A 25,929-nucleotide genomic window follows, 5' to 3' on the forward strand; every position below is an offset into this window, starting at 1 on the left:
AGATTTATTTGACCTTCTCTGTGTCCTTGGGGCCCTGGAGAGATGGCTCTTTCCCTAACAGAAATAGAAGGTCTTGCTGTCCCTCTGACCCATAATCGACAGTCAAGGACAACAGCCTCCTCAAACCAGCCCTCCTGCTCCTTGGAGAACTGCAGTTAGGTTCCCAGGCTAGCAGGTTTCTTTTAGACCTACTGTACAGTAGCCAAGGAGGTACAAGTGAGCCCAATGCCCAAAGTTTAATAACACTCCCTCATTGTAATGGTAGACACTGCAGGAAAATACATTTCAGCCTAGGAAGACTTCTTCCTGTGTCCAAGACTGCAGCAAATACGCAGTCAGGATTTTAGTCTTGACTTTGCCCACTCACCCTTTGGGGACCTGCCTGGAACAGTCCATGGCTATCAGCACCAACCAGCTGTTCCCTGTTTCACCACCAAGGGGCGCGCGAGATAGATTAACCGGAACGCGCACCACTAAGGGGCGCGCAGGTAGGAGAGTCTACTCTGGAGGTACACGGGGAGGGGGTGTCCATTTTGGAATAACACCTTGCGTGCTTGACAACACTCAGGGTCCTCGTAAACACACCTGGGGCATCAACCACGGTTCCCAGTGGAGGCACTAATGGCCCCGGCCAGTAGGTCTGTACTCCGGCCACTTGGTTTTGCTGGGCCATGCGAGACCGCGGCAGCGAACACCCCCCCGTTTCTACATAGACATAGTCAAATCCACCTGGGGCGCGCAAAGGGGCAAGCTTTTGGCTCCGGGATGTGAAGGGTAGGGTCAAGGGCCGTTCTGGGCGATGATTGGGCACCGCGAGAACGCCCGACTAAGCCTTTCCGGGTGCAGGGCAGCTCCGGATGGACCCCTAGTCCCTGCCTCCCTCTTCGTGTACCCAGTGCCCATTGGCCGACTGTTGGGGGCCGGCACGATGATTGCAGGACGGAGTTCAGGCGGCAGGTGAGGGGTGTGTGTGTGGCCTTTCAAAGGGCTCACCAACTGATTGTCTCAAAGGGGCTGAAGATGCTGCCTTGGCAGGGTTCACCCTAGTTACATGCTTGTAGCTGCAGCCTGAGTCTAGGTGAGCGGGAAGACGGGTACTCTCTTCACGTGAGCCCTTTCTGTTTTGTTTACCTGTAACCCCGTCGCAACCCTGGTCAGGCACTTTGGGCAACCACCATTATGTCAAAAATACATTCCGTTCATGTTCAGGGAGCGCTCTCTGAGCTGGTGTCTGCCCGGGAAGTGTGGAAGGCAGCATTGGGGGTGTATATCGCTAGGTATGACATCCCAGCCGTTTGGGGGATTGTGTCTGAATGGAATGGTTTGTCTGAATGGATTTTATGTGTTACGGTGTGAGGTCTCCAGGATCTGTGTGCCTATGTGTCAGGGTGTGCATTTTCTGAGCTTTTAGTGCTTTTGTGTTCCTCAATGTGCCTTCTCTTTGGGGGTACCTGCATCCTAGGGTGTGAAGTCTCTGAGCTGCTTGTGATTCTGGTTTCCAAACTGTGATGTCTTTGGCTTACTTGGTGTTGGGGGTGGGGGGTGGGGAGGCAGCTATGTTTTAAGGTGTAAAGTGTTTGACAGTCTTTGTCCACAGTGTAGGGTCTCTGATTTGTCTGGAAACTTTATCTTTTTTTTAAAGATTTATTTATTTATTTGAAAGTCAGAGTTACACACAGAGAGAAGGAGAGGCAGAGAGAGAAAGAGAGAAGTCTTCCACCTGGTGGTTCACTCCCTAATTGGCCGCAACAGGCGGAACTGTGCCGATCCGAAGCCAGGAGCTAGGTTCTTCCTCCAGGTCACCCATGCGGGTGCAGGGGCCCAAGCACTTGGGCCATCTTCTACTGCTTTCCCAGGCCATAGCAGAGAGCTGGATGGGAAGTGGAGCAGCTGGGACTGGAAGTGGAGCAGCCGGAACTTGAACCGGTGCCCATACGGGAGGCTAGCACTGCAGGCGGCAGCTTTACCTGCTACACCACAGCGCTGGCCCCTGGAAACTATATCTTAAGGTTATATGATGTTTCTGAGTTATTTGAACTTCTGTGTTTCTGTTTTGGGGGTCTTTGTATTAAGTTTGGAGGTGTCTTGTGGTTTAAGGGTCTCTAGAGCGTGATGTATATGAACAGTTTTAATTTGGTTCCCAGAGGTGAGCAATGTGGTCTGTTGGGGAGGGACCAGCCTTTGCTACAGTGTTTGTGGTCTCTGTTCTGTTTGAGGGTCTGTGTCTCAAGCTGTGTGCTCTCTATAAGGAATTTTGCAGTCTATTCTGAGTTCAGTAAGCTGTTTTTGGTGTCTGTGGGTATCTGAGCTATTTAGGGGTCTGTGTCTCAAGAGTGAAATATCTTCCCTTTGTGAGTGTGAGGTCTCTGTGCATGAACTGTAGATTTTGGAGCCTGGCAAACATGATTTCAAAGCCTAGAGCTCCCAAGTCCTGGTTGTGTGATATTAGGCAAGTCACTTGTCTTCTCAAACCTCAATAGATATAATAATCAATAAAACAGGGCCAGCACACATCTTGGAGAGCATCTTAGCAATGTGAGTAAAGGGTCCTGCTCCCATCCATCCTTCAGCAAGAATTTTCTGAACACCTACTATGTGCCTGGGTACTATCCGAGGTTCTGAAGATGCAATAGAGAACAAAACCAAATTCATAGACGAGGTCAGTAAATACAAAGGTACTTCAGAAAGTTCATTGAAAAACAGAATTAAAATATATTTATTTTGGCTCAAAAAATGAAATTCATGCATACGTGCACCGGCCCTGAGTGGGGAAGCTCTTGGTGTGTTCCTGGGTAGCACGCAGTCCTGCAGTAGTGGTAAAGTCTCATGCGGGTTTGGCACGTGGCACTCACTGAAAGCGTCTGGTGTCCACATCTCTATTTCTCCCAAAGCCTGTGAGGGAGGTGGGGTTAGCCCCATGTTCCAGATGAAGGACTTGAGCCTGCTCACCTGCCCACACCTGACACCCCTAAAGCAGGGGTGACTCTGTTGCACCATGGGAGACAGAGGGTGTGAGCCTCACAGCTGGAGGAGGATGCCTCCACACTGAGTGCCAACCAGCCAGCCAGTGTAAAGTATTCGTGACAGTATGGGGACCCTGGCCATCACGGCATTTCTACTTCTGACAGAGGGCAGGACTTTTGGGAAAAGGATCTGAGGTGGAAGATAAAGAAAGAAAGGGGGGGGGGGATAGTGAGGAAATACATGCTGGCTTCATAATATTACTAGGACTTGGCCCAATAATAAATGAACCTTTTAAGATCTAGTCACTCCTCCTCCCTTTTGTGCCTGAGCACTTTGGTCCTAAAGCCATTCAGTGAGGCAGAGCAAGGCAAGCGTCTGTGTGTACAGGGGCATCCTAGCTTGGGGAATCAGAGCCCAAGCACACTGAGGAGGACATCTAAACCTAGGGACACCTGGAGTGGGTGTCGGGCCCAAGATGGTAAGGAGCATGTGCTGGGAGTTGAGGAGAAGAGGCTAATTGTGGTTTTTTTTTAAGATAATGCACATTTTCCATGAACTTTTTTTCCCCAAAGAAGCCTTCTATTTAAGGAGTACAAATTTCATAAATACAACTTTAGGAATATAGTGATTCTTCCCACCATACCTACCCTCCAAATCCCACTCCCACCCTACCTCCTCCTCCATCTCCCATCCCCAGTCCCATTCTCCAGGCTAATTGTCTTAAGAACTCTAACCTAAAGGCAGCGTGGAGGTCCAGGGTCAGGAATAACTCTGTATAGAGACGGAGGGCTTATGCATTGTTGGGCTTCATCAACAAAGTGAACGTATTGAGGAAAACAGAAGCTAAGTCTCTCTCTCTCACTTTTAGAAAAAGAAATCTCAAATATGGAAAGGAGGAAAACTGGAACACTGAGGTGATATACTGGAATTGGAGAGCTACACCTGAACTCGTGATTTGCAATATATAGGTGTGAGTATATGGATAGATTGATAGGTGTGGATGTGCACAGATACATGTGTGCATGTGTGTGCATGTGTGTGTATGTGTACATGTATCTATTCCAAACGTCCTGGGAAAAGCAATACCCCAATAGCAATAAGCACACCTGACTCCCAGATCTTGGTTTCTTTTTTTTTTTTTTAATTATTTATTTATTTGAAAGTCAGAGTTACACAGGGAGAGGAGATGCAGGGTAGAGAGAGAGAGAGGTCTTCCATCTGATGGTTCACTCCCCAATTGGCCGCAATGGCTGGAGCTGTGCCGATCCGAAGCCAGGAGCCAGGAGCTTCCTCTGGGTCTCCCACGTGGGTGCAGGGGCCCAAGCACTTGGGCCAGCTTCTACTGCTTTCCCAGGCCATAGCAGAAAGTTTGATTGGAAGTGGAGCAGCCGGGTCTTGAACTGGCGCCCATATGGGATGCTGGCACTTCAGGCCAGGGCGTTAAGCCAGGGCGTTAAGCCATTGCGCCGCGCTGGCCTTTTTTTTTTTTTTTTTTTTTGGTTTCTAAGTGCCATTCTCCCCTCCCCCCACCAAAAGGGAGCCAGGGCTCATTTGAGAAGTGATTGAGGGAAGGAAAGGATATGAGCTTTTTTTTTTTTTTTTTTTTTTTGACAGGCAGAGTGGACAGTGAGAGAGAGAGAGACAGAGAGAAAGGTCTTCCTTTTTGCCGTTGGTTCACCCTCCAATGGCCGCTGCGGCCGGTGCATCGTGCCGATCCGAAGCCAGGAGCCAGGTGCTTCTCCTGGTCTCCCATGCAGGTACAGGGCCCAAGCACTTGGGCCATCCTCCACTGCCTTCCCGGGCCATAGCAGAGAGCTGGCCTGGAAGAGGGGCAACCGGGATAGAATCCAGCGCCCCAACCGGGACTAGAACCCGGTGTGCCAGCGCCGCGAGGCGGAGGATTAGCCTGTTAAGCCACGGCGCCGGCCAGGATATGAGCTTTAACTGTGGTGCCAGCAATAAGGGAATATCAAGGACTGATTGTAAGCTAAACACAGCAATCAGCTCAAAGAGGCTCCCTGCCAGCAAAAGTGGGGATAATTTTAGCATCAAAATAATGATGGTAATGGATTGTACCCCACTGAATAAAATAGGAAAGACTGGGTCCATACTGACACAATTAAGTGAACAAATCAATTGCAAGTTTGATGAAGAATGGAATATTTAAAATATATGTCAGTCACAAGTTGGAAAAGTGCATGTTTAAGCACATATGCCACCTTCATGAAGTGATCCAAATGAACACCATGAGGGATAAGACAAATCAAAGTCACGTGCCACACGATAGGAAACAATGAAAACAGAGCATCATGTATGCAAAATTCTGGCCAACGATGCATAACTGGGATCTGAAACATGGGACAAACCCAGGCCTGGGGGTACTGTAGTTACCCAGAGTGCCAAGGCCATGAAAGTCAGGAAAAAATGGAGGAACTATTCCAGATAAAAGGACATTAAAGAGACATGGTAACTAAATGCAACACGTGGTTCTGAGCTGCATCCTTGTGCTATATATAAACTGCATTGTTAGGAAAATTGGTAAATTGTAATGGGTCTCAGGATCACGTGGCTGTACTGTAGCAGTGGTGATTTCCTGATTTTGAGTTTAATCATCCTCTTTCTTTCCCCATATGCAGCAGTGTCTGGTCTAAGGTGAGGCCAGGTGCAAGACATTTTTTTTTTCCTTTCGTTCAGAGAAGAGCAGTGAGAGGCCAGCGATCTCCCTGGTGGCTGTGGTCCTGCTGTGAGGTCCCCTCAGTGGCAGGTACTGCTCAGCCATGGACTGTTCAGCTTTCAGCAATACCTGCCTTTGCCAGCAGGAGGCGACTCACCTCCCAAACTGGGAAGGCCTCAGAAGACAGAGGAAGGACAGAGGCTTCAACCTTCCTTCCAATTGGGGCCACAGGCCTCTGGGTGCATGAGCCCCAGGCTGTGGTGTCCCTTGGTGCCTCCCTCTCTGTGTGTGGACAGGTGAGGGCAGCCTAGGGCTGGCTTTCTCCCTTCCTCCTGCAGGGCCAAGGATTTAGTCAGTGCTGTTCAGGTTTTTTTGCAGATAATCTTCTTCTTCCATCTGCCAGGAGCTCATTTACATGGTTAAAGGGAGATTCTCATATTTTTAATGTTTTCTTACTTAAAGTTTGCATTATAGGCTTTGTTCCGTAAGATACACTGGCTCGGCAACCTGGATGCAGGGCACTTTGTACTACAGTTTAGTTGGTCCTGAGAGCACAGGCCTGGATCCTGCAGGCCCTGGGGACAGTCCCAGCAGAGCCTGGGGTTTAGGGACCGACCACCAAACCCTCCACTCTCAAAGCCAGATCCTGGCCAGCTGCCATCTCTCCCTGCACCCAGTCCCTTGAATGCCCAGAGCCTGAATGCTGGGTCTAGAACTGGTTGGGATCAGCAGTGCACCAGGCCTGCTGGGCTAGGGGAGACCAAGGTCAGGAGGGCCCATCAGAGAGGAGGCAGCAGAACCTCTCAATGCGGCTTGAGGGATGGGCAGCATGGGGAGGGGAGTGCTCCCCCACTACCTGCTCACTGAGCTGTGCAGCTGTGGCCCTGCTCTGCCCTCTGTGAGCCTGTTTCCTCCCCTGCACAAGGGGTGTAATTACACCCCCAGTCTGCAGGGGGCGCTCCTGAGCAGAGGGGCGCTGAGGCTATGGGTAAGCAGATTTGTGGAGGCTCAGAGTCAGTAGAGGACTGACTTGGGCCTACCTTCCTGGGAGTGCTCAGGGCAGTCAGGCAGGGCAAAGCTCAGGCTGTGAAGGGAGCCATGGGCCTGGGGACCAGGATGGGCATCTCTGGCATGCTCTTTGGTGGCCAACAGTGTCACTGGCTCTTTCCTGTTTGTCTTCATCTCTATGGCAAGGACCAGTTCAGTGAGCGCATTGCCCCATTGGTTCCTGCAACCCACAGGCAGTCACAGAGCCATGAGTCCTCACCGCAAGGGCCCCAGGTTAACACTTGGGGGATTCGTTTCACAAGATGACTTGTATGACGTGTCATGATTTAATATCACCACTGTGTACTTAGGTGTTCCCCTACTGGATGGCTATTGTTTGATTTACATTTTAGCATCATATACTAGCTCAGGTGAGCATTCTTACTCATACATGTAAACCTGGGAGAGATACAGAAATGCTCATGTAGTAACCCTGCTTGTAATAGCAAACAAAAAACAGAACTAGAAACAGGTAGCCAGCGTTGTGGTGCAGCAGGTTAAACTGCCATCTGCAGTGCCAGCATCCCATATGGGCGCCAGTTTGAGTCCCCAGCTACTTCACTTGCAATCCAGCTCCTTGCTAATGTTCCTGCAAAAAGCAGCGGAGGATGGCCCAAATGCTTGGGCCCCTGCAACCACATGAGAGACCCAGATGAAGCTCCCTGATGAAGCTCCTGGCTTCTGGCTTCAGCCTGGCCATTTTGGCCATTTAGGGAGTGAACCAGCAGATGGAAGACCTCTCTGTTTCTCCCTCCCCCACTTCTCTGTAACTCTGCTTTTCAAATAAATAAATAAATGCAAAAATCTTAAGGAAAAAAAAACTAGAAACAGCCCAGTTATACATCCATAATGAATGCATAGGTAAATTGTGTTATGTTGACACCATGGAATACTACACAGCTATGAGAATCAATGATAATCAATGAACTAAGACACAGGGATAACGTTAAGGGAAAGAAGCCAGATACAAAGGAGGACTTGCTACCTGACACTCTTATGTAGGGTTTAAAGATAAATGAATCTAGTGTTTAGGTATACATATGGCTGTGTTAAAATAGTTTTACAGAAAACAAGGATTCTCATCTGTCTGATAGGCAAATTTTTAACTTAAGTTATTAATAGAGGGAAATGAGATCTTTTTTTTATTTTTTTGGAGATGTTTATTTAAGGGTACAATGTTCGGTTGTTATAAGACGTGTAACTTGGGGCCGGTGCTGTGGCACAGCGGGTTAAAGCCCTGGCCTGAAGCACCGGCATCCTCTATGGGCGCCGGTTCAAGATCCGGCTGCTCCACTTCCAATCTAGCTCTCTGCTGTGGCCTGGGAAAGCAGTAGAAGATGGCCCAAGTGCTTGGGCCCCTACACCCACGTGGGAAACCCGGAAGAAGCCCCTGGTTCCTGGCTTCGGATCGGTGCAGCTCAGGCCGTTGTGGCCAATTGGGGAGTGAACCATCGGATGGAAGACTCTCTCTCTGCCTCTCCTCTCTCTGTGTAACTGACTTTCAAATAAATGAATAAATATTTTTTTAAAAAAGACGTGTAACTTATAGGTATCTAATGTATAGCATGGTGACAGTAGTTAATACTGTATTGTTTACTTGGAATTTGCTATAGAGTGGATTTTAAGTGTCCTTACCACCCACCCACCCCACCACACACAAATGTTAACTATGGATGTGTTCATTTATTTGACGGTGGTAATCACCACAAAATGTGTGTGTGTAGCATCAACTTGTTGTACACCTTGAATGTATACAAGTTTTATTTTTCAATTAAATGATTTTTTAAAAAAATCACAAAAGAGGCCAGCGCCGCGGCTCAATAGGCTAATCCTCCACCTGTGGTGCCGTCACACCGGGTTCTAGTCGCGGTTGGGGCACCGGATTCTGTCCCGGTCGCTCCTCTTCCAGTCCAGCTCTCTGCTGTGGCCCGGAAGAGCAGTGGAGGATGGCCCAAGCGCTTGGGCCCTGCACCCGCATGGGAGACCAGGAGAAGCACCTGGCTCCTGGCTTCGGATCAGCGTGGTGTACCGGCCACAGCACGCTGGCTGCAGCGGCCATTGAGGGGTGAACCAACGGAAAAAAGGAAGACCTTTCTCTCTGTCTCTCTCTCTCTCACTGTCCACTCTGCCTGTCAAAAAAAAATTAAAAAATTTTTAAAAATCACAAAAGATCATACAGTAAAGTTGGCATTCGGAGTATTCAGTTCTATAAGTTGGAATACATGTACAGATTCCTATAACCATCAGCACAATCAAAAAACACAAATATATTCCCTGCCTCAAAGAACTCCCTTTAGCTACCCCCATCCCTAAGTCCTGGCAACTAGTGATCTATTTTTTCATCACTCTACTTTTGTCATATCACTGTACTTTTGTCATTTTATGAGTGTCATATACATGGAATATAGCATGTAATCTTTTAAGACTGGCTCCTTCACTCAGCATAATGTGTATGAGTTTCATGCATGTTGTTCTATGCATCATTGTAGTTCATTCTTTTATTGCTGGGTAATATTCATTTTGTGGATGTACCACAGTTTGTTTAGCCATTGCCCATTTAAGGACATTTGGGTTGTTACTTGTTGTTAGTGATATGAGTAGTGCAGCCATAAATATTTGTAGAGATGTTTTTGTGTGAACACAAGTTTTTATTCCTCCTGGAAAAATAGTATAGATTTCTTTTTTTTTTTAACAGGCAGAGTGGACAGTGAGAGAGAGACAGAGAGAAAGGTCTTCCTTTTGCCGTTGGTTCACCCTCCAATGGCCGCCACGGTAGGTGTGCTGCGGCCTGCGCACCGCGCTGATCCGATGGCAGGAGCCAGGTGCTTCTCCTGGTCTCCCATGGGGTGCAGGGCCCAAGGACTTGGGCCATCCTCCACTGCACTCCCTGGCCACAGCAGAGAGCTGGCCTGGAAGAGGGGCAACCGGGACAGGATCAGTGCCCCGACCGGGACTAGAACCCGGTGTGCCGGCGCCGCAAGGCGGAGGATTAGTCTAGTGAGCCGCGGCGCCGGCTGAAAAATAGTATAGATTTCTAATTGTTCAAACAACATTTGGAAAGATTGTCTTTTCTCCATTGTATTGGATAAAATTCTACAATCTTCTCCACACAAATGTGGCCAATTGATTTTTTAAAGATTTATTTATATATTTGAAAAAGTTAGAGAGAGGGAGAGACAGAGAGAGAGAGAGAGAGAGAGAGAGAGAGAGAGAATCTTCCACCCACTGGTTTACTTCCCAGATGACCACAAGGGCCATGGCTAGGCCAGGCTGAAGCCAGGAACTTCATCTAAGTCTCCCACATGGGTGCAAGGACCCAAGCACTTGGGCCATCTTCTACTGCTTTTCCCAGGTGCATTAGCAGGGAGCTGGATCAGAAGTGGAGCAGCCAGGACTTCAACTAGCACCCATGTGGGATGCTGGCATCGCAAGTGGTAGCTTTACCTGCTATGCCACGATGCCAGTCCTGGCCAATTGATGTTTACGGAGGTGTGTTTATCTGTTTGCCAATACCATGTTGTCTTGATTACTATAGCCTCATGGCAAATCTTCACTTGATTTTAGCCAAAAGGCCGAGAAGCTATGGCAAATCTTAAAACTGGTGTTATTCTTCCAATTTTATCCTTTAAAAAAAGATTTATTTATTTTTTTATTTGAAAGAGTTACACAAAGAGAGAGAGAGAGAGAGAGAGAGAACTTCCATCTGCTGATTCACTCCCCAAATTGCCACAGTTCCAGGGCTGGGCCAGGCCAAATCCGGGAGCTTCTTCCAGGTCTCCCTCGTGGGTGCAGGGGCCCAAGCACTTGGGTCATCTTCTGCTGCCTTCCCAGGCACATAAGCAGGGAGCTGCATCAAAAATGGAACAGCTGAGTCTCAAACCAGTACACATATAGGATTCTGGCATCACAGGCAGCAGCTTTACCCACTATACCATAATGCTGGCCCCCACTGTTGGCCTTTTTAAATACTTTATTTATCTATTTATTTAATTTATTTATTTGAGAGGCAGAGTTACAGATAGAGAGAGGGAGAGACAGAGAGAAAGGTCTTCCATCTGCTGGTTCATGCCCTGACTGGCTATAACAGCTAGAGATGGGCAGATGCGAAGCCAGCAATCAGGGGCTTCTTCTGGGTCTTCCACTTGAGTGCAGGTGCCCAAACACTTGGGTCATATTCTACTGCTTTCCCAGGCCATAGTCAGAGAGCTGGATCAGAAGTGGAGCAGCTAGGACTCAAACCAGCTCCCATATGGTATGCTAGCACCACAGGCAGAGGCTTAACCTATTACGCCACAGCGCCAACCATTCCACATACATTTTTTTTAAGATTTATTTTATTTATTTGAAAGACAGAGTTACAGAGACAGGTAGAGACAGAGAGACAGGCCTTCCATCTGCTGGTTCACTCCCCAAATGGCTGCAACGACCGGAGCTGCGCCGATCCGAAGTCAGGAGCCAGGGGCTTCTTCCGGGTCTCCCATGCAGGTGCAAGGGCCTAAAGACTTGGGCCATCTTCTACTGCTTTCCCAGACCATAGCAGAGAGCTAAATTTGAAGTGGAACAGCTGGATCTGGAACCGGGCCCATGTGGGATGCTGGCACTGTAGGCGGTGGCTTTACCTGCTATACCACAGCATCAGCCCCAGATTCTTTTTCTTAAGTACATCAACAGAGAGGGCTTCAAAATTCTAATTTTTATTAGAATTAAAAAGAAACCTTATTTGAGTGCAAAAATCCAGGTATAGTTATTTGATAATATACATTTTTTCACCAACTTTTTATAGACCCTTCATGATTTTTTAATATTGTGCTACCTTGGCATTTCAGGAATAAACCCATTTGGTCAGGATTTATTCTTTTTTATATATTATTCCATTTAGCTTGCTAATTCTTTTGAGCATTTTTTTTTTGACAGGCAGAGTGGATAGTGAGAGAGAGACAGAGAGAAAGGTCTTCCTTTTTGCCATTGGTTCACGCTCCAATGGCCGCTGCGGCCGGTGCATCGTGCCGATCTGAAGCGAGGAGCCAGGTGCTTCTCCTGGTCTCCCATGGGGTGCAGGGCCCAAGCACTTGGGCCATCCTCCACTGCCTTCCCGGGCCATAGCAGAGAGCTGGCCTGGAAGAGGGGCAACTGGGATAGAATCCGGCACCCCAACCGGGACTAGAACCCGGTGTGCCAGAGCCGCAAGGTGGAGGATTAGCCTGTTAAGCCACGGCACCGGCAAGCATTTTCTATATATGTGTTCATGGTGGAAATTGGAGCATGATTTTTTTTTCTTCTACTGTCTGATTTTAGTAAGACTGTGGAGAAGTGTTCTTATTCTTCTCTTTCTTTGAAGAAATTGTGTAGAATTGCTATTTCTTCTTAAATTTTTGGTAGGATTTTTCCAGGGAAACCATCTGTGCCTGGAGACTTTTTTTTTTAAATTTTCCAACTGCAAATTTGATTTTCAAATAGATATACATCTATTCAAACTATCTATTTAGAGGAGCTTTTGGGAGTTTGTCTTTCAAGCAATTGTCCCATTTCCTCTAGGCTGCCAAATGTATGTGTGCACAGAGTTGTTCCTAAGATCCTGTTTGTTTTTTAATTTTTATTTTTTATTATCTGAAGGGTAGAGGACACAGGATTGGGCCCTCCAGCCACTTAGAAGTACTTCAATTCCACAAGTGTCAACTTGTGCTTCCTATGTGTCGTCCTCTGCTCTCTCCTGAGGACACAGGGATGTAGTGGGTGTGTTTCCACCCTTCTGGGAAGGACCCCTGAATCTGCTGAGGAAGATGGTCTGGAAACAGAACTTCGGTGCAGTAGCAGCCTTCAGCATAGCTGGTTTGTCCATCAATTCCCGAGAAATTGCAAGATGAACATCTCCCTGTTGATCATCCCCACTGATTAACAGCTTATCCTGGAAAGATCCTTTGGGTTTGTACATTGGATTTCCCTCATGATATTTCCTCAAGACATGTACAGCTAGAAAATACAGTGGTACTGATATGTTGGATCAGACTGGAATCCAAAAGGGAATTGCCTTCAATAATGAGATTTACCAAAGCAATTCATCTTTTTATAAAAAAGATTTTTTTTTTGACAGGCAGAGTGGACAGTGAGAGAGAGACAGAGAGAAAGGTCTTCCTTTTGCCGTTGGTTCACCCTCCAATGGCCGCCGCGGTAGGCGCGCTGCGGCCGGCGCACTGCGCTGTTCCGATGGCAGGAGCCAGGTGCTTCTCCTGGTCTCCCATGGGGTGCAGAGCCCAAGCACTTGGGCCATCCTCCACTGCACTCCCTGGCCACAGCAGAGAGCTGGCCTGGAAGAGGGGCAACTGGGACAGGATCGGTGCCCCGACCGGGACTAGAACCCGGTGTGCTGGCGCCGCAAGGCTTTATAAAAAAGATTTTATTTATTTATTTGAGAGGCAGAGTTACAGCGAGGGAGAGATAGAGATAAAGGTCTTCCATCCACTGATTCACTCCCCAAATGGCCACAATGGCCAAACGTGAGCCTATTTGAAGCCAGGAGCCAGGAGCTTCTTCTGAGTCTCCCACGTGGGTGCAAGTACCCAAGAACTATCTTCTGCTGCTTTCCCAGGCCATTAGTAGAGAGCTGGATTGGAAGAGGAGCAGCTGGGTCTGGAACCAGCACCCGTATGGGATGCTGGCGCTGTAGGCAGAGGCTTAGCCTACTATGCTACAGCGCCGGCCCTAATTAGGATTTGTAATTGTCCAGATGAGCAATATTTTAAGCTTCCCTCTATGGAAAAAAAAAATGATTTGCACCCCTTAACTCCCAAATGCTGGTAGTCTACATCAATCATTATAACACCCTTAAATGCCCTCTGAAATTTCTTTGTGGGCCATAATGATACACTGGTTATAAGCCTCAGGTTTAGGATTTTAAAAACTGTCCTCAATATCTCAGGCATGGAAAGCCAAGACACTGTGGCAAAAAATGACCTAAATGAAAGATCTCTGTGAGTGAGATCTCAGTGGAAAGAACGGGCCATCAAAGAACGAGGTACCTTTCTCTGAAGGGAGGAGAGAACTTCCACTTTGATTATGACCTTGTCTAAATAATGTCGGAGTTTGTGGACTCAAGAGGCTTCCATACCCTTGGCAGCTCATGACAAGAGCCTTGGGTGATTACTGATGTCATAAATAAGAGTGTCAATTGTTAAATCAACAACAGGAGTCACTGTGCACCTTCTCCCCATGTAGGATCTCTGTCCTTAATATGTTGTACTATGAGAATTAATGGTAAAACTAGTCTTCAAACAGTACTTTATACTTTGTGTGTCTGTGTGGGTACAATCTGTTGAAATCTTTACTCAGTATATACTAGTTGATCTTCTGTACATAAAGATAATTAAAAATAAATCTTAATGAAGACTAGGATGGGAGAGGGGAGTAGGAGATGGGATGGTTTGCTGGTGGGAGGGTGGTTATGGGGGGAAGAACCACTATAATCCAAAAGTTGTACTTTTGAAATTTATATTTATTAAATAAAAGTTTTCCATTAAAAGATAAATAAATAAAAAACTGTCCTCAAGCTTCTGATTCACATCAGAAGGAATGTTGCAGTTGGTATCAGGACTCAGTGCAGAGGAAATTACATGGCAGTGTGGAGAAGGACACAGCATTCCCCAGGAAGGACAGTGGGCACCTTCCTCGTCGGTCCTGCTTTCTGTGATAAGATGGGGGGTTCGGGGACAGGTGGGGAGTGAGGTGAAGCTTCCTTTCAAAGATAAACCACTCTGGGGCCGGCGCTGTGGTGTAGCGGGTAAAGCCACTGCCTGCAGTTCTGGCATCCCATATGGGTGCCAGTTCAACTCCCGGTTGCTCCATTTCCAATCCAGCTCTCTGCTCTGGCCTGGGAAAGCAGTAGAAGATGGCCCAGGTCCTTGGGCCCCTGCACCTGCATGGGAGACCCAGAAGAAGCAGCCAATTGGAGAGTGAACCAGCGGATGGAAGACCTCTCTCTCTGCCTCTCCCTCTCTGTGTAACTCTGACTTTTAAGTAAATAAATAAATCTTAAAAAAAGAGAGAGAGAGAGAGAGAGAGAGAGAGAGAGAGAGAGAGAGAGAAACCACTGCCATGGCTCACTGATGCTCAAGATGGCTCTGTGGTTCTTTGTGCCTCTTTCCAGGTTGGGACACTAGAGGAAGTGGTTGTGCTAGGTCTTTAAGCTCTCCTGGTAAGCTTCCTGGTGTAGGATGGCAGATGAGATTAGGAAATGGATAGTCAAAAGAAAAAGGGAGCAGGTATGCTCAGGTGATAAGTAGCTTTGGTTGAGTTGAAAGGAAGACATTTGTCCTAAGTTCTGCTGTTGCTCTAGGCTTGTGTGGAATGACAGGGTAGTATAAGACACATGCTGGTGAGAGGTGGCCCTGAGAAAAGTCAAAGCCATTTACAGATTCAAAAGATTAGTCCCTGCCCCCATCTCCATTCATCACCCATAAAAAGAAGTGATTTGAAATAAAATGAAGTTCAAGGAGAAAATACTGTCAGGGTTGTGATGTCTTTTCAAGAGAGCCATTGCCCTACCTCTATCCTGTCCTTCTGACTCGTACACTGTGTTCCAGGAATGGTCCACGTGTTGGAGACAACCCTGCCACTGAAGGGATTTAATAAAGTCCCCTGAAAAGTTCCTAGGCAGAGCTGTAAAATCTCAGAATCTGAGAGATCATTACAACCACACTAAATGGGACTCACTGGGTGAGTCACAGAATTTATATTTTTTAAAAAGTCCCTGGGTTCTGACTTACTTGAAAATCTGTCTCAGACCTACTACTAGAGCAGGCAAATAGTCTTATTTTTCCCAGCTACCAAGCTTCTTTCCCCACTGTGAGGGTGTGGATATGACAAAGGTTTGGTGTGGACTCTGGTGCACAAACCAAAGACCTTCAGTTTAGGAGACTCGGCAACAGCCTGTTACAATAAGGAGGCTCTCAGACCAGTGTCTCCAAATAATATCCAGACTCTAATCCTTTCAAGTGTCCATGTCTAAAAGAATTCTGAGAAAAACAAATTTCTGACTGTGCAGGCCCATGCTGAAATTTTAAAAAAAAATCTGTTTGTTTGAAAGGCAGAGATACAGAGACATAGGGAGAGAGAGAGAGAGAGATCTTCCATTCACTGGTTCATTCCCCAGATGGCTGCAATGGCTGGGGCTGGGCCAGGCTGAAGCCAGGAGCCAGAACTCCATCTGGATGGCGTAGCAGGTAAAGCCACCGCCTGCAGTGCCAGCATCCCAAATGGGGGCCAGATCAAGTCCCGGCTGCTCCTCTTCTGATCCAGCTCGCTGCTGTGGCCTGGGAGAGCAGTGGAAGGTGGCCCATGTTCTTGGGCCCCTGCACCCGTGTGGGAGACCTGGCCAATTGGGGATTGAACCAGCAGATGAAACTCTCTCTCTCTCTCTCTCTCTCTCTCTCTCTCTCTCTCTGCCTCTCCTTCTCTCTGTGTGTAACTCTTTCAAATAAAATAAATAAATTTTTTTAAAAAAATAAAATGTGAATGAAAACTTCTCTAGGGCATTTGAATTCTAAAGACCTCACGATGTGATTTGTATAATGCTTTGGAAAAAGGTAAGTGGTCACTGGATAATGATGGAACATACACATATGCAAATTGAAAAACATTTTAAAGCATTTTAAAGACCCAAAGAACTTCATCTTATGGATCCTTTTGAAGCCATTAATTCTGTCTGCCAACCTTCCTGCATCAGATTGTCAAGATCCGAGATTGGTGAAGACAGGAAACTGTGGGCAAACTTGCATTAGTGACAGTTTATTTCTTGTATAATTTTCACAATCAGAGTTTTTTTTAATCTTGTGTTGATTGTTTCTGCCAATAATATCCTTTATGGATCTAATAAATATTGATGATACCAGTATTTTCTAAGCTAAATCATAAGGAGAAAGTAAACTTTTTTTTTTTCAGATTGGAAGTCTGAGGAAAAGGGAAAAGAGGAGAGAGGATGGAGTGTGAGAAGAGGAAGTCGAGGTTATGAGAGAGCAGATGTCTGAGGGTAAAAGGGAAGAGGAACAATGGGGATAGGCAGAAAACAGATGAGCTAGGGTTGTGGCACAGTGCATTAAGCCGCCTCCTGTGATGCTAGCATCCCATATGGGTGCTAGCTTGAGTCCTGGCTGCTCCACTTCCGATCCAGCTCCCTGCTAATCTGACTGGGAAAGCAGCAGAAGACAGCCTGTGTACTTGAGCCCCTGGCACCTGGCTTTGGACTGGCCATCCCCAGCTATTATAGCCATTTGGGGAGTGGTTGGAGGATGTCTGTCTGTCTGTCTCTCCCTCTCTCTCTGTAATTCTGCTTTCAAATAAATAAATATTGTTTTGTAAAAAAAAAAGTGAAATCTCAGGGTCAGTGCTGTGGCGTGGTGGATAAAGTAGCGATCAGCACTGCTGGCAGGCATCCCATACAGGTGCCAGTTGGAGTCCCAGCTGCTCCTCTTCTGATCCAGCTCTCTGCTGTGGCCTGGGAAAGCAGCAGATGATGGTTCAAGTCCTTGAGCCCCTGCACCCACGTGGGAGACCCAGAGGAAGCTCCTGGCTCCTGGCTTCAGATTGGCACATCTCCGGCCATTGTGGGCAACTGGGGAGTGAACCAGCAAATGGAAGATTCTCTCTCTCTCTCTCTCTCTCTCTCTCTCTCTCTCTGCCTCTCCTCTGTGTAATAATAAACCTTTTTTAAAAAATGAAATGAGACATAAGATTTTTTTTAAATGTTTTCTTTTTCTTTTTTTATTTTTTGACAGAGTGGACAGAGAGAGACAGAGAGAAAGGTCTTCCTTTGCCGTTGGTTCACCCTCCAATGGCCGCCGCGGCAGGCGTGCTGCGGCGGGCGCACCGCACTGATCCGAAGCCAGGATCCAGGTGCTTCTCCTGGTCTCCCATGGGGTGCAGGGCCCAAGCACTTGGGCCATCCTCCACTGCACTCCCTGGCCACAGCAGAGAGCTGGCCTGGAAGAAGGGCAACCGGGACTGAATCCAGCGCCCCGACCGGGACTAGAACCCAGTGTGCCAGCGCCGCTAGGCGGAGGATTAGCCTATTGAGCCACGGTGCCAGCCGACACATAAGATTTAAAAGCTCGGCCGGCGCCACGGTTCACTAGGCTAATCCTCTGCCTGTGGCGCTGGCACCCCAGGTTCTAGTCCCGGTCGGGGCGCTGGACTCTGTCCTGGTTGCTCCTCTTCCAGTCCAGCTCTCTGCTGTGGCCCAGGAGGGCAGTGGAGGATGGCCCAGGTCCTTGGGCCCTGCACCCACATGGGAGACCAGGAGGAGGCATCTGGCTCCCGGCTTTGGATAGGCACAGCGCGCTGGCCGCAACACACCAGCCGTAGCGGCCACTTGGGTGAACCAATGGAAAAAGGAAGACCTTTCTCTCTGTCTCTCTCACTGCCTAACTCTGCCTGTCAAAAAAAAAAAAAAAAAAGATTTAAAAGCTCACACTTCTGGATACTTTTGTAGTCCACACATTGTTTTTAGTGTTCATTCATTCTCTCTCCTTCCCACTGCTCCCTCCTCTCTCTCTCTCTCTCTCTCTCTCTCTGTCTCTCTCTCTCTCTCTCTCCTTCTCTCTCTGCATGCATTCACACCCACACACATTTACACAAGGGTTCTTCCAAAAGTTCATGGAAAATGGAATTAAAAGATAAGATTATTTTAGTGCCAGAAACTTCAAAATCCATGTGCAATTTTCATTACATGCATTTTCTATGAACTTTTTGAGGATCCCTTGTGTGCATGGAGTTCAAAAACTTTTGTACCAAGATAAACATTTTTTAATCCGATTATCCGTGAACTCTATGGAGTTCTCTCATATGTTAAAAGTCACTGGGGCTGGCGCTGTGGCATAGCGGGTAAAAGCCACTGCCTGCGGTACCAGCATCCCATACGGGCACCAGTTCAGGTTGCGGCTGCTCCACTTCTGATCCAGCTCTCTGCTATGACCTGGGAAAGCAGTAGAGGATGACCCAGGTCCTTGGGCCCCTGCACCCATGTGGGAGACCCGGAAGAATCTCCTGGCTCCTGGAAGAAGCTGCTGGCTCCTGGTTTCAGATCGGTGCAGCTCTGGCTATAGCGGCCAATTGGGGAGTAAACCAGTGGAAGGAAGACCTCTCTCTCTGCCTTTCCTTCTCTCTCTGTGTAACTATGACTTTTTTGAGAGGTAGTGGGGCCTTTAAGAGGTGTTAGGGATGTGGGGGCTCTGCCTTCAGGAAGGGATTAATATAGTTCTCATGGGAGTAGATTAGTTATCACAAAAGTGAATAGGCATAAAGCAAGTTTATCTCCCTGTTCTATCCTGCACGTCAGCCCTTCTGCCTTTTCCACCATGAATTGAAGCAGCATGTGAGACTCACTAGAAGTTGAGCAAATCCTGGTGCCATGCTCTTGGGCTTTCCAGTCTCCCGAACTATGGGCCAAAATAAACCTCTTTATAAATTACCATCTCTCAATTCTTCTGTTACAGTGACAGGAAACAGACTAACACAATGCCTATGGCAATACTATGAGGTAAGTACTGTTAATGTTATCTCTTTTTACAGATGAGGAAATGATAACACATAGAGTTTAAGAGGCTAAATAATGGGGCCAGTGTTGTGGCATAGCTTATGACACCAGCATCCCATTTGGGCATTGGTTCGAGTCCCGGCTGCTCCTCTTCCAATCCAGCTCTCTGCTATGGCCTGGGAAAGCAGCAGAAAATGGCCCAAGTCCTTGGGCCCTGCACTCATGTGGAGACTCAAAAGAAGCTCCTGGCTCCTGGCTTTGGACTGTCCCAGATCAAACCATTGAAGCAATTTGGGGAGTGAACCAGCGGATGGAAGACTCTCTCTCTCTCTTTCTCTCTGCCTCTGTAACTTTGCCTTTCAAATAAATAAATAAATCTTTAAAAAATTCAAAGAGGCTACGAACTTGCTCAAAGTCACCTGGCTAGCAAGGGCAGAATCAGATTTCTGCCCAGGCCTGAGAGAAACATAAAGACACATGGAATCCAATCCCAAAGCTCTAGAAGGCACTGCAGGGTCAACGTTTTCTGGATCAAAAGGCAGGTGGAAATGTTCAACAGCATTAATCAGATTAATCAGATTCCTTGTGTTTGTGAATGGATTTAATGCAGTGACAGAGACAGAAACATCCGTAGGCTTACTATTCAAATGGCTGCAACAGCCAGGTCTGGGCCAGGCCAAAGCCAGGAGTCAGGAACTTCATCCTGGTCTCCCATATGGGTGGCAGGGGCCCATGTACTTGGGTCATCTTTTGTTGCCTTCCCAGGTGCATTAGCAAAAAAATGGATTAGAAATAGAGAAGCCTGGGGCCAGTGTTGTGGTTTAGTGGGCAAAGCTGCCACCTGGGACACTAGCATCCTGTAGGGGCACTGGTTCAAGTCCCAGCTGCTCCACTTCCTAGTTCTTGGACCCCTGAACTCATGCAGGAGACCCAGAAGAAACTCCTGACTCCTGGCTTTAACCTGGCCCAGCCCTGGCCATTGCAGTCATCTGGGGAGTGAACCTGTGGATGGAAAAATCTGTTTCTGTCTTTCCCTCTCTGTCTCTCTGTAACTGTGCCTTTCAAATAAATAAAAATAAATCTCAAAAAAAAATTTTTTTTCAAAAAGGTGTAGCAGCCAGAACTCAAACCAGTGCTGATATGGAATGCCAGCCTCACAGGCAGCAGCTTAACCCACTGCTCCATAACACTGGCCCCAGTGTGAAGTTTCTTGAGTGAGTTAATAATGTGGAGTCGGGGCCGGCACCGTGGCTCACTTGGTAAATCCTCCACCTGTGGCGCCGGCATCCCATATGGGCACCGGGTTCTAGTCCCAGTTGCTCCTCTTCCAGTCCAGCTCTCTGCTGTGGCACAGGAGGGCAGTGGAGGATAGCCCAAGTGCTTGGGCCCTGCACCCGCATGGGAGACCGGGAGGAAGTACCTGGCTCCTGGCTTCGGATCAGCGCAGCGCGCCGGCCGTAGCAGCCATTTGGGGGGTGAACCAACGGAAGGAAGACCTTTCTCTCCATCTCTCTCTCTCACTGTCTATAACTCTACCTGTCAAATTAAAATAATAATAATAATAATATAGAGTCAATACATGGAAAGCAGGAAGGATGGTTTCTGGTCCACATCAAGCTTTGCATATGTGTTTTCTGCCATCAATATCAGCAGCAACATCCTTGTCAATGTTATCATTATGAAAAATTGCTTTGGAATAATGGTAAACAAATGAAACAGCAGATTTAATGTCCTGAAGATATTACCTCTCTCTGATCTCATAATTTTTTAATAAATGATAGAAAAAGACTAAAAGGTATTATACCACATGTTACATGTTTTTCCATACATGTAAGACTCAGATAATTTTCAAGTAACATTCTTTTTACTGTTTTATTTGCTTTTTAGTCATTATTATAACTCAACCACTATTTCTATTGTAATTTTTCAAAAGTGTTTTCTGAAGACTCTGTTAAGTGTCTTGATTTTAAAGATTTATTTACTTGAAAGGCAGACATACAGAGAGAAAAGGAGGGAGGGAGAGAGGGGGAAAGAGAGATTTTCCACGTGCTGGTTCACTACCCAAATGGCCGCAACAGCCAGGGCTATACCAGGCTGAAGCCAGGAGCCAAGAGCTTCTTCTGGGACTCCCATGTGGGTGTAGGGGCCCAAGCAACAGACAGGGCTGGGCCAGACTGGACTCCAAGCAGTGCCCCACAAGGGATGGCCCGCACTGCAGGGAGCATTGCAGACAGTGCCTTAACCAGCTATGCCACAAAGCCAGCCCCTACAAAATTATTTCTTGAATAAGTTGAGAAGAAAGGAAAAAATGCATATTTGTTCTGTCTTTTATATTTATGTAATTGCCTTTACCTGTGATCAGGGGTGATTTGTTTCAGCCAGAAGAACTCCCTTTAGGCTTTCTCATAAGGAAGGTATGTTAGCAACAAATTCTCTTTGTTTAATGGAAATGACTTTATTTTGTTTTCATGTTAAAGTGATAGTCTTCTGGATAAAGGAGTCTTAATTGACAGTATTTTTCTTTTTTTAAAACACATATGAATCACTGTGTCATCCAGTTCCTATTCAGAAAAGCTCCAAAAAAAAAAAGGAAGAAAAAGCTCTAGTTCATCTTTTATTTTTTCTTTTATAAATTCCTGAGATTACATAGCTAAACCTAAATGTATTAATATTCTTCTTTTATGTTTCCATGACAAACAAAAAATTCATGAACTAAAACAAACAAAAAAAAAAAAACACCAAAACCATACAGAGAGAAGCTTGTAAAACTAAATAAGGATCTCAGCATTTACAGCTAAACAGAGAAAGGAATTAAAATGCTTTAATTTAAAAATCACAGGTGGATAACAAAGTGGGTAGAAACTGAAAATTTACAGATGATTTAAAACTGGGAATTTCAGACTGTTTAGAAACTACACAGACGGATCATGGGTGGTGGTGAACAACAGAAAGGGATAATGTATGACTCTGCATCATTCTAGTGACGCCCCATGCCACCCATCTCTGAGGAAAATCTGATACTAATGAAATTTTTGAGCCAGGCTAATGCTCGCAGCAGATCCCAGTGAGAGTAACCTGCCTGTCAGTGTTTGCAATTTTGATCTGCACCCCAGACATCTGATGAATCTCACTGATTTTGGTACTTGACAGAGTAGCCTCAGTTCTTTTTTACGATTTATTCGAAAGAGTTACAGAGGGAGGGAGGGAGGGAGGGAGGGAGGGAGAGAGAGAGAGAATCATCCAGATGTCCGCTGGCTAGGCCAGACCAAAGACAGAAGCCAGGAGCTTCTTCCAGGTCTCCCACATGGGTGGCAGGGGCCCAAGCACTTGGGCCATTTTCTACTGCTTTTCCCAGGCCATTAGCAAGGAGCTGGATCAGAAGTGAAGCAGTCAGGACTAGAACCTGAGCCCATATGGGACGCTGGCCTTGCAGGCAGCAGCTTTACACCCTACACCACAATGCTGCCAATCCTGTCCCTGTTCTTGGCTTCCCTTTCCCAGTGTGAAACCAACTAGGACAACATGAATAGGAGTCTGTTTTCAGCAGTGCTGCACCAGAGATGGAGCCTCTAGCCCACCACTGGGGGTTAGGCTGAAAGAGGGGAACCCCTGCGTCTTAGTTGCACTTGCCTAGAACATAGCTTCAACAACAGGCAGTTGGAAGAAAATGAGAAATGCCGATACCATCCCCTGCCTGAAATGATAGCTCTCAGGCTGGGAGCCAGTGGGGAGAGGGAGCCCCTTTGCGCTTTTAGCTACACCAGTCTGGAGTATAGCTTACTTCTTGTGAAGTAAAATATAAGAGGAAGGGAGCCAATGTTGGTTCAGACATCACGAACTCTCATGCCCTTCTGAGGCTGTGGTAGATTTCCTTGAATAAATGTTTCTTCCTGGGGCTGGCACTGTGGCGTAGCAGGTAAAGCTACCACCTGCAGTGCCAGCATCCCATATGGGTGCTGGTTCGAGTCCCAGCTGCTCCTCTTCCAATCCAGCTCTCTGCTATGGCCTGGGAGAGCAGTAGAGGATGGCCAAAGTCCTTGAACCCTTGCACCCACATGGGAGACCCGGGGGAAGCTCCTGGTTTCAGATCAGTGCAGCTCAGGCCATTGCAGCCAACTGGGGAGTGAACCAGCAGATGGAAGATCTCTTTCTCTCTATGTCTCTCCCTCTTTCTCTGTACCACTGCTTTTCAAATAAAGAAATAAATCTTTTTAAAAATTAAGTTTATAAAGGGCTATGGAGGGGCCAGTGCTGTGGTGTAGCAGGTAAAGCTGCCACCTGTGGTGCTAGCATCCTGGCTGCTCCACTTTCGATGCAGCTCCATCCTAATGTGCCTGAGAATGCAGTGGAGGATAGCCCAAGTGCTTGGGCCCCTGCACCCATTTGGGAGAACTAGAAGAAGCTCCTGGCTCCTGGCTTCGGATCTGCCCAACTCAGGACCGTTGTAGCAATTTGAGGAGTGAACCAGCAGATGGAAGATCTGTAATTCTGCTTTTCAGAAAAATAAATAAATCTTTAAAAAAAAAAAAGATTGGAAATTTTGGTAGAAACTGCTTTGAGTCAGGGAGAGAATTGAAATATTCTTAACTTTGATATTTCCAATACATTAACATGTTATTTATTTGTGTTTGCTTTAATTTTTCTTAACAGTGACTTGTGGATTTCTGTGTATATTTTATTCTTTTTAAAGATTTATTTATTTTTGGGGCCGGTGCTGTGGCACAGCAAGTTAACGCCCTGGCCTAGAGCACCGGCATCCCATGTGGGCGCCGGTTCGAGACCCAGCTGCTCCACTTCCGATCTAGCTCTCTGCTGTGGCCTGGGAAGGCAGTGGAAGATGGCCCAAGTCCTTGAGCCCCTGCACCGGCGTGGGAGACATGGAGGAGGCTCCTGGCTCCTGGCTCCAGATCAGTGCAGCTCTGGCTGTTGCGTCCAATTGGGGGGTAAACCAGTGGACGGAACACCTTTCTCTCTCTCTCTCTCTCTCTCGCTCTCGCTCTCGCTCTCTGCCTCTCCTCTCTCTGTATAACTTTGACTTTCAAATAAATAAAACTTTAAAAAAGATTTATTTATTTTTTATTTTCAAAAACCTGGGACTCCATCTGGGTCTCCCATGTGGGTGGCAGGGATACAAGTACTTGGGCCATCTTCCACTGTATTGTAGGCACATTAGCAGGGAGTTGGATTAGAAGCAGAGTAGCTGGGACTGAAAGCAGTGTTCCAATATGGGATGCCAGCATTACAGGTGGCAGCTTACACTTCTGCACCACAGTACCTGCCCTGATACAATTTTTATAAATTATAAATAATACTTGTTGGAGAAGATCTAGAGAAACTGCAATCATCATATATTCCTAGTGGGAATTCAAAATGCTGTAGCTGCTATGGCAAACAGTTTAGCATTTCGTCACAAAGTTAAACATAAGAGTTACCAGATGACCTGGCTATTTTACTCCTAGGTATAGGCTAAGGAGACCTGAAAAAAAAATGTCCACTTTAAAACCTGCATACTAATGTTCCTATAGCATTATTCATAATAGCCAATGAGTACAAACAACCCAAATATCCATCAACTAATGCATATATATAAACCAAATGTGGTATTGCATCCATTTAATGGAATTTCATTCTGCCATAAAAAGAGTGAAGTAGTGATACATGCTAGAATGTGGAAGAAACTTGAAATTTTGGGCCCAGTGCTGTATAGTAGGTTAAGCCTCTGCCTGTGGCGCCAGCATCCCACATGGGCTCCACATCTGATCCAGTTCTCTGCTAATAGCCTGGGAAAGCAGTAGAAGATATCCCAAGTCCTTGGACCCCTGAACCTATGTGGGAGACCCAGAAGAAGCTCCTGGCTCCTGGCATTGGATCAGTGCAGCTCCGGCTGTTGCGGCCATTTGGGGAGTTAACCAGTGGATGGAAGACCTCTCTCTCTCTCTCTCTCTCTCTCTCTCTCTCCCTCTCAAATAACAAAATCTTCAAAAAAAGGAAACTTGAAAATTATTATGGTGACAGAAGTCAGACACAAAAGATCACCTATTCTATGATTCTATGTATATGAAATGTCCAGAATGATAAATCCATAAAGACAGAAAGCAGGGTAGTGAAATACAAGGGGTGAGGGTAAGGAGAATGGAAAAAGAATGCTAATTCCAAGTACTTTGTTCTGGAATTGGTTATCAGTGATGATTGCACTGAACTGTGCAGCTCTAAAAATGAATACTTTGGAATGCTCAATAAAGTAAAACATACTTTATTTTTATTTGACAGGTAGAGTTATAGAGAGAAACAGAGAGAAAGGTCTTCCTTCTGTTGGTTCACTCCCCAAATGGCCGCTACAGCCATTGCACCACACCGATCCGAAGCCAGGAGCCAGGTGCTTCTTCCTTGTCTCCCACCGCAGGTGCACCTGGGCCATCCTCCACTGCCCTCCCGGGCCACAGCAGAGAGCTGGACTGCAAGAGGAGCAACCGGGACTAGAACCCGGTGCCCATATGGGATGCCGGCGCTGCAGACAGAGGATTAACCAAGTGAGCCATGGTGTCGGCCCCAATAAAACATACTTTTAAAAAGACCACATGCAACTGCACATATTTTTGGGAAACGTGGTCTTACTACACTAGCACATAAGCTGTGTGAGTCCTGCTACTGTTAGCACAATCACCACAGCTAACCACTGTAGACAGTTTAGGTGATTCTTTGCCCATGTTTTCTGTATGTA

At 46.8% G+C, this 25,929-nt stretch overlaps 1 long non-coding RNA gene across 1 annotated transcript; it reads left to right on the forward strand.

Annotated features, from left to right (window-relative positions):
• Positions 1-853: 853 nt before the first annotated feature.
• Positions 854-25,723, forward strand: LOC133753723 (uncharacterized). Its single transcript, XR_009865079.1, has 4 exons — positions 854-957; positions 3,833-3,934; positions 19,168-19,211; positions 25,479-25,723. It is a non-coding gene; the product is annotated as an uncharacterized LOC133753723 (long non-coding RNA).
• Positions 25,724-25,929: the final 206 nt, after the last annotated feature.

This window comes from Lepus europaeus, chromosome X (genome assembly GCF_033115175.1).
Source record: "Lepus europaeus isolate LE1 chromosome X, mLepTim1.pri, whole genome shotgun sequence".
Lineage (NCBI taxonomy): Eukaryota > Metazoa > Chordata > Mammalia > Lagomorpha > Leporidae > Lepus > Lepus europaeus.